Genomic DNA, 16115 nt, shown 5'->3' on the forward strand with positions numbered 1-16115 from the left:
TTTCTATTTTAAAATTATATCATTTATATCTAGAAATTGATGTGACTAATTATATATTATCACTATTATTTGCTAATTTAAGATATGAAAGATGTCATTCAACATACATGAAATAATACCCATTAGAATGTCTATTTTAAAATTTTAGACAAAGTATAATATAACTCATTAAATAAAATGATTATATTAAAAATTTTATAAAAAATCAAAAATTCATTTTCTATTTTTAATTATTATTATATAGAAAATATCCCTATTTTATAATAATTTGCTAATTTAGATATAAGATTTCATTCAAATATACATGAACAATACCCATTAGACATGTTGTAATTTAGACAATGTATAATATAACTCATTGAACATAATGATTATATAAAATTTATAAAAAATCAAAAATTAATTTTCTATTTAAAAAATTATTAATATATGTGAAAATATACTATTTTATTAATAATTTGGTAATTTAAGACATTAAATTTCATTCCTCACACATTAAAATATACTTACTAGATTTATTTTTAAATTTAGAGAAAATATAATATACTCATTGAATAAATTGATAACATTAAATCAAAAAAAGAAATAATTCTTATTTTTAGTTTATTATATTAATATGTGTTAGGGGTTATGATGCAAACTAATCATCAGTCTCTACGCACACATTGAAACGTATAGAAAGAATTATAGAATATTGCCTATATCCAATCCTTAAAAACACTCTGCTTTCAACAGCCTACTATTTTAATATCGGTGAAAATATCAATATTTTATTAATAATTTGGTTATTCAAGACATGAAATTTCATTCCTCTCACATTAAATAGATCCATTAGATTATTTTAAATGTGAACAAAATATTATATAACTCATTGAATAAAATGATAATAATAATTTATAAAAAATCAAAAATTCATTTTCTCTTTTTAATTATAATTTTATATGAAAATATGACTATTTTATTAATAATTTGCTATTATAGATATTAGATTTCATTCAACATACATGAAACAATACCAATTAGACTTGGGTTTAAATTTAGACAATGTATATATAACTCATTGAACAAAATGATTATATTAAATTATAAAAAATCAAAAATTCTTTTTCTATTTTTAATTATTATTATATAAGAAAATATCCCTATTTTATTAATAATTTGGTAATTTAAGATATGAGATTTCATTCCTCAACATTAAAATATATCCATTAGATTGTTTTTAAATGTGAACAAAATATTATATAACTCATTGAATAAAATGATAATATTAAATTTATAAAAATCAAAATTTCATTTTCTATTTTAAATTATATTTTTATATGAAAATATGACTATTTTATTAATAATTTGCTAATTTAAGATATAAGATTTCATTCAACATACATGAAACAATACCCATTAGACTTGTTTTTAAATTTAGACAAAGTATAATATAACTCATTAAATAAAATGATTATATTAAATTTATAAAAAATCAAAAATTCATTTTCTATTTTTAATTATTATATATGAAAATATCCCTATTTTATTAATAATTTGCTAATTTAAGATATAAGATTTCATTCAACATATATGAAACAATACCCATTAGACATGTTTGTAAATTAGACAATGTATAATATAACTCATTGACATAATGATTATATAAAATTTATAAAAAATCAAAAATTAATTTTCTATTTAAAAAATATTAATATATGTGAAAATATAACTATTTTATTAATAATTTGGTAATTTAAGACATTAATTTCATTCCTCACACATTAAAATATACTTTCTAGATTTATTAAATTTAGAGAAAATATAATATAACTCATTGAATAAATTGATAACATTAAATCAAAAAAAGAAATAATTCTTATTTTTAGTTTATTATTATTAATATGTGTTAGGGGTTATGATGCAAACTAATCATCAGTCTCTACGCACACATTGAACCGTATATGAAAGAATTATAGAATATTGCCCATATCCAATCCCTTAAAAACGCTCTGCTTTCAACAGCCTACTATTTTAATATCGGTGAAAATATCCCTATTTTATTAATAATTTGGTTATTCAAGACATGAGATTTCATTCCTCTCACATTAAAATATCCATTAGATTTATTTTTAAATGTGAACAAAATATTATATAACTCATTGAATAAAATGATAATAATAAATTTAAAAAAATCAAAAATTCATTTTCTATTTTTAATTATATTTTTATATGAAAATATGACTATTTTATTAATAATTTGCTATTATAAGATATTAGATTTCATTCAACATACATGAAACAATACCAATTAGACTTGGGTTAAATTTAGACAATGTATAATATAACTCATTGAACAAAATGATTATATTAAATTTATAAAAAATCAAAAATTCCTTTTTCTATTTTAATTATTATTATATAAGAAAATATCCTATTTTATTAATAATTTGGAAATTAAGATATGAGATTTCATTCCTCACACATTAAAATATATCCATTAGACATGTTTGTAAATTAGACAAAATATAATATAACTCATTGAACATAATGATTATATAAAATTTATAAAAAATCACAAATTAATTTTCTATTTAAAAAATTATTAAAATATGTGAAAATATGACTATTACATTAATAATTTTCTAATTTAACATAGTAGATTTCATTCAAAATACATGAAACAATACCCATTAGACTTGTTTTTAAATTTAAACAAAGTATAATATAACTCATAATAAAATGATATATTAAATTATAAAAAATCAAAAATTCATTTTCTATTTTTAATTATTATTTTATATGAAAATATCCCTATTTATTTATAATTTGTGGTAAATTTAAGGATTAAGATTATTCATTCCTCACACATTAAAATATATCCATTAGATCTATTTTTAAATGTGAACAAAATATTATATAACTCATTAAATAAAATGATTATATTAAATTATAAAAAATCATAAATTCATTTTCTATTTTTAATTATTATTAATATGAAAATATCCCTATTTTATTAATAATTGCTAATTTAAGATATAAGATTTCATTCAACATACATGAAACAATACCATTAGACATGTTTGTAAATTTAGACAATGTATAATATAACTCATTGAACATAATGATTATATAAAATTTATAAAAAATCACAATTAATTTTATTTAAAAAATTATTAATATATGTGAAAATATAACTATTTTATTAATAATTTGGTAATTTAAGACATTAAATTTCATTCCTCACACATTAAAATATATTACTAGATTTATTTTTAAATTTAGGAAAATATAATATAACTCATTGAATAAATTGATTATATTAAATTTATAAAAAATCAAAAATTCATTTTCTATGTTTAATTATTTTATATATGAAAATATGACTATGTTATTAATAATTTTCTGATTTAAGACATAAGCTTTCATTCCTCACACATCAAAATATACCATTTGACTTGTTTTTAAATTTAGACAAAATATAATATAACTCATTGAACATAATGATTATATAAAATTTATAAAAAATCACAATTAATTTTCTATTAAAAAATTATTAAAATATGTGAAAATATGACTATTACATTAATAATTTTCTAATTTAACATAGTAGATTTCATTCAAAATACATGAAACAATACCCATTAGACTTTTTTTAAATTTAAACAAAGTATAATATAACTCATAATATAAAATGATAATATTAAATTTATAAAAATCAAAAATTCATTTTCTATTTTTAATTATTATTATATATGAAAATATCCCTATTTTATTAATAATTTGGTAATTTAAGATATAAGATTTCATTCCTCACACATTAAAAATATACCATTAGATCTATTTTTAAATGTGAACAAAATATTATATAACTCATTAAATAAAATGATTATATTAAATTTATAAAAAATCAAAAATTCATTTTCTATTTTTAATTATTATTATATATGAAAATATCCCTATTTTATTAATAATTTGCTAATTTAAGATATAAGATTTCATTCAACATACATGAAACAATACCCATTAGACATGTTTGTAAATTTAGACAATGTATATATAACTCATTGAAATATGATTATATAAAATTTATAAAAAATCAAAAATTAATTTTCTATTTAAAAAATTATTAATATATGTGAAAATATAACTATTTTATTAATAATTTGGTAATTTAAGACATTAAATTTCATTCCTCACACATTAAAATATATCCATTAGATTTATTTTTAAATGTGAACAAAATATTATATAACTCATTGAATAAAATGATAATATTAAATTTATAAAAATCAAAATTTCATTTTCTATTTTAAATTATATTTTTATATGAAAATATGACTATTTTATTAATAATTTGCTAATTTAAGATATAAGATTTCATTCAACATACATGAAACAATACCCATTAGACTTGTTTTTAAATTTAGACAAAGTATAATATAACTCATTAAATAAAATGATTATATTAAATTTATAAAAAATCAAAAATTCATTTTCTATTTTTAATTATTATTATATATGAAAATATCCCTATTTTATTAATAATTTGCTAATTTAAGATATAAGATTTCATTCAACATACATGAAACAATACCCATTAGACATGTTTGTAAATTTAGACAATGTATAATATAACTCATTGAACATAATGATTATATAAAATTTATAAAAAATCAAAAATTAATTTTCTATTTAAAAAATTATTAATATATATGTGAAAATATAACTATTTTATTAATAATTTGGTAATTTAAGACATTAAATTTCATTCCTCACACATTAAAATATACTTACTAGATTTATTTTTAAATTTAGAGAAAATATAATATAACTCATTGAATAAATTGATAACATTAAATCAAAAAAAGAAATAATTCTTATTTTTAGTTTATTATTATTAATATGTGTTAGGGGTTATGATGCAAACTAATCATCAGTCTCTACGCACACATTGAACCGTATAGAAAGAATTATAGAATATTGCCTATATCCAATCCCTTAAAAACACTCTGCTTTCAACAGCCTACTATTTTAATATCGGTGAAAATATCAATATTTTATTAATAATTTGGTTATTCAAGACATGAAATTTCATTCCTCTCACATTAAATAGATCCATTAGATTTATTTTTAAATGTGAACAAAATATTATATAACTCATTGAATAAAATGATAATAATAAATTTATAAAAAATCAAAAATTCATTTTCTATTTTTAATTATAATTTTATATGAAAATATGACTATTTTATTAATAATTTGCTATTATAAGATATTAGATTTCATTCAACATACATGAAACAATACCAATTAGACTTGGGTTTAAATTTAGACAATGTATAATATAACTCATTGAACAAAATGATTATATTAAATTTATAAAAAATCAAAAATTCCTTTTTCTATTTTTAATTATTATTATATAAGAAAATATCCCTATTTTATTAATAATTTGGTAATTTAAGATATGAGATTTCATTCCTCACACATTAAAATATATCCATTAGATTTATTTTTAAATGTGAACAAAATATTATATAACTCATTGAATAAAATGATAATATTAAATTTATAAAAATCAAAATTTCATTTTCTATTTTAAATTATATTTTTATATGAAAATATGACTATTTTATTAATAATTTGCTAATTTAAGATATAAGATTTCATTCAACATACATGAAACAATACCCATTAGACTTGTTTTTAATTTAGACAAAGTATAATATAACTCATTAAATAAAATGATATATTAAATTATAAAAAATCAAAAATTCATTTTCTATTTTTAATTATTATTATATATGAAAATATCCCTATTTTATTAATAATTTGCTAATTTAAGATATAAGATTTCATTCAACATATATGAAACAATACCCATTAGACATGTTTGTAAATTTAGACAATGTATAATATAACTCATTGAACATAATGATTATATAAAATTTAAAAAATCAAAAATTAATTTTCTATTTAAAAAATTATTAATATATGTGAAAATATAACTATTTTATTAATAATTTGGTAATTTAAGACATTAAATTTCATTCCTCACACATTAAAATATACTTTCTAGATTTATTTTTAAATTTAGAGAAAATATAATATAACTCATTGAATAAAATGATAACATTAAATCAAAAAAAGAAATATTCTTATTTTTAGTTTATTATTATTAATATGTGTTAGGGGTTATGATGCAAACTAATCATCAGTCTCTACGCACACATTGAACCGTATATGAAAGAATTATAGAATATTGCCCATATCCAATCCCTTAAAAACGCTCTGCTTTCAACAGCCTACTATTTTAATATCGGTGAAAATATCCCTATTTTATTAATAATTTGGTTATTCAAGACATGAGATTTCATTCCTCTCACATTAAAATATATCCATTAGATTTATTTTTAAATGTGAACAAAATATTATATAACTCATTGAATAAAATGATAATAATAAATTTATAAAAAATCAAAAATTCATTTTCTATTTTTAATTATAATTTTATATGAAAATATGACTATTTTATTAATAATTTGCTATTATAAGATATTAGATTTCATTCAACATACATGAAACAATACCAATTAGACTTGGGTTTAAATTTAGACAATGTATAATATAACTCATTGAACAAAATGATTATAAAAATTTATAAAAATCAAAAATTCTTTTTCTATTTTTAATTATTATTATATAAGAAAATATCCCTATTTTATTAATAATTTGGTAATTTAAGATATGAGATTTCATTCCTCACACATTAAAATATATCCATTAGACATGTTTGTAAATTTAGACAAAATATAATATAACTCATTGAACATAATGATTATATAAAATTTATAAAAAATCACAAATTAATTTTCTATTTAAAAAATTATTAAAATATGTGAAAATATGACTATTACATTAATAATTTTCTAATTTAACATAGTAGATTTCATTCAAAATACATGAAACAATACCCATTAGACTTGTTTTTAAATTTAAACAAAGTATAATATAACTCATAATATAAAATGATAATATTAAATTTATAAAAAATCAAAAATTCATTTTCTATTTTTAATTATTATTTTATATGAAAATATCCCTATTTTATTAATAATTTGGTAATTTAAGATATAAGATTTCATTCCTCACACATTAAAATATATCCATTAGATCTATTTTTAAATGTGAACAAAATATTATATAACTCATTGAATAAAATGATAACAATAAATTTATAAAAAATCAAAAATTCATTTTCTATTTAAAAAATTATTAAAATATGTGAAAATATGACTATTTTATTAATAATTTGGTAATTCAAGACATGAGATTTCATTCCTCTCACATTAAAATATACTTACTAGATTTATTTTTAAATTTAGAGAAAATATAATATAACTCATTGAATAAATTGATTATATTAAATTTATAAAAAATCATAAATTCATTTTCTATTTTTAATTATTATTATATATGAAAATATCCCTATTTTATTAATAATTTGCTAATTTAAGATATAAGATTTCATTCAACATACATAAACAATACCCATTAGACATGTTTGTAAATTTAGACAATGTATAATATAACTCATTGAACATAATGATTATATAAAATTTATAAAAAATCACAAATTAATTTTCTATTAAAAAATTATTAATATATGTGAAAATATACTATTTTATTAATAATTGGTAATTTAAGACATTAAATTTCATTCCTCACACATTAAAATATACTTACTAGATTTATTTTTAAATTTAGAGAAAATAATATAACTCATTGAATAATTGATTATATTAAATTTATAAAAAATCAAAAATTCATTTTCTATGTTTAATTATTATATATATGAAAATATGACTATGTATTAATAATTTTCTGATTTAAGACATAAGCTTTCATTCCTCACACATCAAAATATACCCATTTGACTTGTTTTTAAATTTAGACAAAATATATATAACTCATTGAACATAATGATTATATAAAATTTATAAAAAAAACAATTAATTTTCTATTTAAAAAATTATTAAAATATGTGAAAATATGACTATTACATTAATAATTTCTAATTTAACATAGTAGATTTCATTCAAAATACATGAAACAATACCATTAGACTTGTTTTTAAATTTAAACAAAGTATAATATAACTCATAATAAAAATGATAATATTAAATTTATAAAAATCAAAAATTCATTTTCTATTTTATTATTATTATATATGAAAATATCCCTATTTTATTAATAATTTGGTAATTTAAGATATAAGATTTCATTCCTCACACATTAAAATATCCATTAGATCTATTTTTAAATGTGAACAAAATATTATATAACTCATTAAATAAAATGATTATATTAAATTTAATAAAAATCATAAATTCATTTTCTATTTTTAATTATTATTATATATGAAAATATCCCTATTTTATTAATAATTTGCTAATTTAAGATATAAGATTTCATTCAACATACATGAAACAATACCCATTAGACATGTTTGTAAATTTAGACAATGTATAATATAACTCATTGAACATAATGATTATATAAAATTTATAAAAAATCACAAATTAATTTTCTATTTAAAAAATTATTAAAATATGTGAAAATATGACTATTTTATTAATATTTGGTAATTTAAGACATTAATTTCATTCCTCACACATTAAAATATACTTACTAGATTTATTTTTAAATTTAGAGAAAATATAATATAACTCATTGAATAATTGATAATATTAAATCAAAAAAAGAAAAAATTCTAATTTTTTAGTTATTATTATTAATATGTGTTAGGGGTTATGATGCAAACTAATCATCAGTCTCTACTCACATATTGAACCGTATATGAAAGATTTATAGAATATTGCCTATATCCAATCCCTTAAAAACGCTCTGCTTTCAACAGCCTACTATTTTAATATCGTTGAAAATATCCCTATTTTATTAATAATTTGCTAATTTAAGATATTAGATTTCATTCAACATACATGAAACAATACCCATTAGACTTGTTTTTAAATTTAGACAAAGTATAATATAACTCATTAAATAAAATGATTATATTAAATTTATAAAAAATCAAAAATTCATTTTCTATGTTTAATTATTATTATATATGAAAATATGACTATGTTATTAATAATTTTCTGATTTAAGACATAAGCTTTCATTCCTCACACATCAAAATATACCCATTTGACTTGTTTTTAAATTTAGACAATGTATAATATAACTCATTGAACAAAATGATTATATTAAATTTATAAAAAATCAAAAATTCATTTTCTATGTTTAATTATTATTATATATGAAAATATGACTATGTTATTAATAATTTTCTGATTTAAGACATAAGCTTTCATTCCTCACACATCAAAATATACCCATTTGACTTGTTTTTAAATTTAGACAAAATATAATATAACTCATTGAATAAAATGATAATATTAAATTTATAAAAAATTGAAAATTCATTTTCTATTTTTAATTATTATTATATATGAAAATATCCCTATTTTTAATATTTGGTAATTTAAGATATAAGATTTCATTCCTCACACATTAAAAATATCCATTAGATCTATTTTTAAATGTGAACAAAATATTATATAACTCATTAAATAAAATGATTATATTAAATTTATAAAAAATCATAAATTCATTTTCTATTTTTAATTATTATTATATATGAAAATATCCCTATTTTATTAATAATTTGCTAATTTAAGATATAAGATTTCATTCAACATACATGAAACAATACCCATTAGACATGTTTGTAAATTTAGACAATGTATAATATAACTCATTGAACATAATGATTATATAAAATTTATAAAAAATCACAAATTAATTTTCTATTTAAAAAATTATTAATATATGTGAAAATATAACTATTTTATTAATAATTTGGTAATTTAAGACATTAAATTTCATTCCTCACACATTAAAATATACTTACTAGATTTATTTTTAAATTTAGAGAAAATATAATATAACTCATTGAATAAATTGATAATATTAAATCAAAAAAAGAAAAAATTCTAATTTTTAGTTTATTATTATTAATATGTGTTAGGGGTTATGATGCAAACTAATCATCAGTCTCTACTCACATATTGAACCGTATATGAAAGATTTATAGAATATTGCCTATATCCAATCCCTTAAAAACGCTCTGCTTTCAACAGCCTACTATTTTAATATCGTTGAAAATATCCCTATTTTATTAATAATTTGCTAATTTAAGATATTAGATTTCATTCAACATACATGAAACAATACCCATTAGACTTGTTTTTAAATTTAGACAAGTATAATATAACTCATTAATAAAATGATTATATTAAATTATAAAAAATCAAAAATTCATTTTCTATGTTTAATTATTATTATATATGAAAATATGACTATTTTATTAATAATTTTCTGATTTAAGACATAAGCTTTCATTCCTCACACATCAAAATATACCATTTGACTTGTTTTTAAATTTAGACAAGTATAATATAACTCATTGACAAAATGATTATATTAAATTTATAAAAAATCAAAAATTCATTTTCTATGTTAATTATTATTATATATGAAAATATGACTATGTTATTAATAATTTTCTGATTTAAGACATAAGCTTTCATTCCTCACACATCAAAATATACCCATTTGACTTGTTTTTAAATTTAGACAAAATATAATATAACTCATTGAATAAAATGATAATATAAATTTATAAAAAATTGAAAATTCATTTTCTATTTTTAATTATTGATATATGTGAAGATAATATGCCTAATATATTAATAATTTGCTTATTTAAGACATAAGATTTTGTTTCTCACATATGAAACTCTTACCATAAGAATCATTTTTATATGTAGATTAACTATAATAATATAACTTATTAAATAAAATCATAACATTAAATAATAAAAAAAAATCTCAATTTTAATTTTTAATATGGTTAAATATGCCAATTTTTTTTTAAATTTACTAATAAATAATATCAGTTTTTATTTCGCAAAATTTAAATTTATTTTCGTTGCGTTGCGACGTGTGACTTGTAAAGATGTGAATTTGATATGTTTAGTATTGCTTTGGTTATTCAACTCACAAATGCACACCAAATTTTGAAATGTGCATTGAACCATATTATTATTTTGTTTTTTCGACTACTCACAAGCGTGAACGCAACGTCGTCTATTGGCACGTTACCTAGGTAGGTATATAATAGGATATTTTTGTTTGCCTAACTTTTCTTTTTTCGTATTTTCCTGCGAGTGTGTACAAATCACTATATTTTTATTTTAATTATTATTAAGTATTATAAAGTAGCTATTGCGAAACAAGTGTGCGAATCGCTTTCTGTACTGTTTTCGTAGGCCGGTCTGTGCTAATTGCATGCAGGATTTTATAATTTATTCTACAAATGCGGTGATGCTAAAAATCATAAAAATAATACTGTTGGTATTAATCGGCTTGTGCACTAGCCTTCGTTAACTATCACACGGTATTTAATAACGGCAGTGCTCTCTATGCGATAGATTGTTGTGAATTATTAACCAATGGCGATCGTTCACCACCATCAGAGGGCGGTTTTTGAGCCCTCGTGCTCTCCCTTGTCATGACGAGGATCGATGTTCGTAGTATATATAAATCTAAATCAATACCTATTCGATGTGAGGACGCCCGTGGTAGTCGGCGTCACCCAGCCGTACGGTAGACCTGTTTATAACAGTGTATTTCTTAAACGTTCATAAATTAAGTAAAGGGAATTTAGTAGTTATAATTGACTATCTAATGACCGACCAAAACCATCATTGCTTCATTGTGCGTTAGAAACCCATATCTGACGACACAGGAGCAGTTCAGACGTCTTCGACTAACCACATCCCTATACCGTCCTTACCACAAAATTTTTGTTACTCTACTTTGCAAAATTTTATTTTTTTGTTTAAGGAAACTGCCAACGGTATGAATAATAAATTGTATATTAAGACAAGTTATCATAGATAACGATTTTTTCATAGCTATAGGCGTTTCTGCTCAAATTATCGCCTATAGTTATCTTTAATCATCTAACATTCAACTGAAAAACGTACAATACCAATAAAATAGGTCATTGTAATTTTTAATTTTAAAATCGATTCATCGACCTCCATGGAAACATTAATATTGTCATTTTAACTAATTGGCCAGTAATAGCAATCAAACTAAAATATCAAATCACTAAAATTTTCATCGTAAATCTCAAAATTTGCGAGTAGAGAGGAAAACGCCGAGCTTCGGTGAATTGAGCCGACGAGTCACGAGTGGGGTTACGCCACGCCACAGTCGGACGCACTACCGTACCGCGCCATTTAATGTTTCACAACAAAAATTAAATCATAATATCATATTATTTTAAATAGTATTTAAAGAAAATTAAACTAGATCATATTTTATTTTTATTTATTTATTCATATAATATTACGAAAATATTTTAAATTTTATAATTTTTGTATACATATTATATGTATGTAGATGATTCTGCGGAAGACTATACGGATAATCGGGAGTACACAGTATCATTGCTTTTTAAATTGGGAATACATAGATGTACGGGGAGAAAGTTGCGAAACTTTAAAGTTTATAATGGACAAATAATTGTAATAATATAATTTATTATTAATTAATCAAATAATGAAATCCAACTACAAAATACACTTGAATGTCGGTATTTGTTAAATATTAAATACCTAACCAATTCACTTAAAATATATTATTATAAATATAATACAATATTGCTCAGTTCAAAAAAACAATTTATTTATTCCAATACATAAATATTTTAGTAGATATATTGGAAATTATAAAATATATAATATTGCATTTTTAATAACTAAGTAATAGAATTGAAATTCAGTGGCGTATTTAAGATTTTATAGATTTTATTTTAAGATACTTATTACTGAGTTATTAGTTATTATTAATAGACAATAGGTAAGTAACAGCACATACATTTATAAAACTGTATTCTTTGGTTTTTAAGTTTATTATTCATAATTAATCTTATATTTTAAAACGGAAAGAACCTATAAGAATACAATCGGTGCATTCGAATCACATGCCAAAAAAAAAAATAATACAATATGTAATAATGCCTATTAATATAAATTTACAAATTTATATGTAGGACAAAAAACAGTAAAAAAATAGTGCACCAGCCAATACTCCCAACTTAAGGGTCTCAGAGCATCAATGTAGCTACTAAAGAAGGGACCTGGGCAGGGTTGGGATTTAAGCGCAGGCCATATAGGCTGCAGCCTAGGGCCCGCATCACCACACAGGGCCCTCACCACACACCACAAAACTAAAAAAAAAAAGTAGCTCCGTCTATATAGTATTATGCCCTTCCTATTTTCTACAAATCCTAAATCTGGCCTTGGACCTAGGCCCCGGAAAGGTAAACAGCTGCCTAGCTTGCCTAGGCAGAACTGAAGAAGTTCGGCACTGGTACTAGCGTGAGTGTTCGACTAAAATAAGTAGTGAATAACTATGATGGATTAAAAATTAACTAATGCATTAATAAATTATAAAAATAAGTTATAACTCGTATTTTAGTGCTTACTGCTTAAGATTGATTATAATTTGTATTCCATTGAATTATGAGAATGCCTATATATTTATATGAATATTGTACAAGCCTTTGCCCTGCTGCAGGCTGCAATATGTTTTGAAATAGCAACCAAACGCCTATTATTATAAAAGCTTGATAATAGCCGGATCGTTATTGCAGACAATAATAGTACAATAGGTACATATTTAATAGTAAGTCATGTACCCATAGACTACGAAAATCAACCATAATATTTCCAAATTCTTAATAAATTAATATTCAATATTATATTTATAATAAACTAATAAAGTGTAGCGTTTTCAATAATTGTATTCTGTTATGTTGTCATATACGTACGGTATTATTAAATTCACTAGTAAAAAAAAAAAAACCAAGGGGGGATCTATCCCCCCGTAAATACGCCACTGTTGAGGATTATACATATGTAGGTATAATATATAATACTATGTATAATCAAAAAAAAAAAAACCTTGCCCATAATTTTGCTAACATTATCGATAAATACATTGACATTAGCTTTGGATAGTTTTGTATTATTATACACGTATTAAACAGACGTGCATTGCACGCCATGCGTTCGACATAACGACATCAAGGTAGTTGCGATAACCGATAAGTACCATCAATAGTAATAGTTAAATATTTTTAACTTAAAAAACATAAATTCAATATCAGAAAATATATTATTATATAAATACATTACATTATAAATGTACCGACCTAATTATGAAATTTTCGTTTGAATTTTAATTTTGAGAATTGTCCGCGGAATTCGCTTATCCGTGGATATCAAGCCACCCTATTCCGCGGATAATCGAGAGTACACTATGTATAAAAATAAACTGTTAAGATGCATGTCTTTTGCAGCCAATGTTTTCTATTTTTTATCACACCTCAAATTTATTAATTATTATTAATTGTACTCAAAGAGCATCACCTACCAGTTAAATGGTATTAATAAGTAATAATTTATAGGTAATAAATATATTTATTATTTATTTTTTTTATTGGTTATTTGGTAGGTAGAATTATTTTTTACCAAAAACATTGCGTTTATACCTACATATATAAAGCCATAACGATTAAAGGTATTGATTTTGGGAACTTAAAATTTTGGTGTTTATTATATTATTCTATTTTACAATTTTATATACCTACCTACACACTACAACACACTGAATTTTTCAAAACATTAATATTGATTACCTATATGTTATCTGACTATCTCCTAACTTTATACGAGGCAAAAATATATTTTATTAGGTATATACTATATATTTATTATTTATATTAAAACAAAATAGTTATTACTTATTAATTATTATAGTTTTCATTGATCTATATATACTATAATTTTATTCTTTGTTTAAATATTTAATTTTGTATAAATATTAAATGTCAGTAAAAAAATTGTGCTATTATATTTTTTTGTTTCAGAATAAACTAAGTACAACCGTTAGCTATAAAAACTAAAATTTTTCTAATTGTCTAATTAAATATAATTAATTTTTAAATTCTTCACGAATTTTATCAAAATTTAAAGTTTAAATGATAAAAAATTATATCTTAGCATTTTTAATATTTTTAAATAACTATACCAACAAACTCTTGTAGAGCTATGTATTTAATTTTTAAGTTTTTTAATCAAGCATGTTTATTTAAACAAAAAATTAAAAAATGTTATTAATATTTAATAATTGAATGCCTATGAAAAAAAATTGTTCCAGTATTTTTGGATTTCTGTATTAACTGTAGTTATATGAAACCTTCTATTTCATTTTTAATTCATAGATATCTACCTATATAAATATTGAATATTTGATATATTTTTAACTACTACCTACCTATTTATCTTACACATTTTCATAGATTTGTCAAAATTTGAACTTCATACGCTGATAATCAAAAATTATTTTTTTTTTAATTTATTATATGTAATGTATTTTAATATTTTGAGCTACTATAAGAACAACTTTTGTGGAATCTTGTACTAAATTAAACATGTATCTTGGACCTTGTGTCCATGTTTGATCTTAAAAATGTTTGTCAACAGGTTACAAATAAATAAAAATTTTTTGAAAATTTCAAACACCATGAAATTCTTCTAAAATGTCTGGTAATTTTGTATGTCCTATACCTAGAAAATAATAATTCAAGTAAAAGTGGAGTGTTTCAAGTTTCTACGGTCAATACTTTTTAAAATAGGTACAACGAAAAAATTAAAATCGTCGTATCGTCCATATTATTATGTTAGACCTATTGGCTATTATATTATTAGTATGTCCAATTTTATCATAATTTTTTTGTTCTGTGTTAAACATTTTAACTACAAAAAAAAAGTGCACATTTTCGTGATTTTACGTGCTAAAATCTTTTACACAGCCGCGTTAAGAGATAATATATATATTAGGCACAGTAGGTACACAGAAACAATATTTACAATATTTAAGCTCGTTGGATTGCGACGAAAACGGCCGACAGACAACGTACTTATTTGTAA

This window comes from Aphis gossypii, unplaced genomic scaffold, assembly GCF_020184175.1.
Source record: "Aphis gossypii isolate Hap1 unplaced genomic scaffold, ASM2018417v2 Contig01032, whole genome shotgun sequence".
NCBI classification, from domain to species: domain Eukaryota; kingdom Metazoa; phylum Arthropoda; class Insecta; order Hemiptera; family Aphididae; genus Aphis; species Aphis gossypii.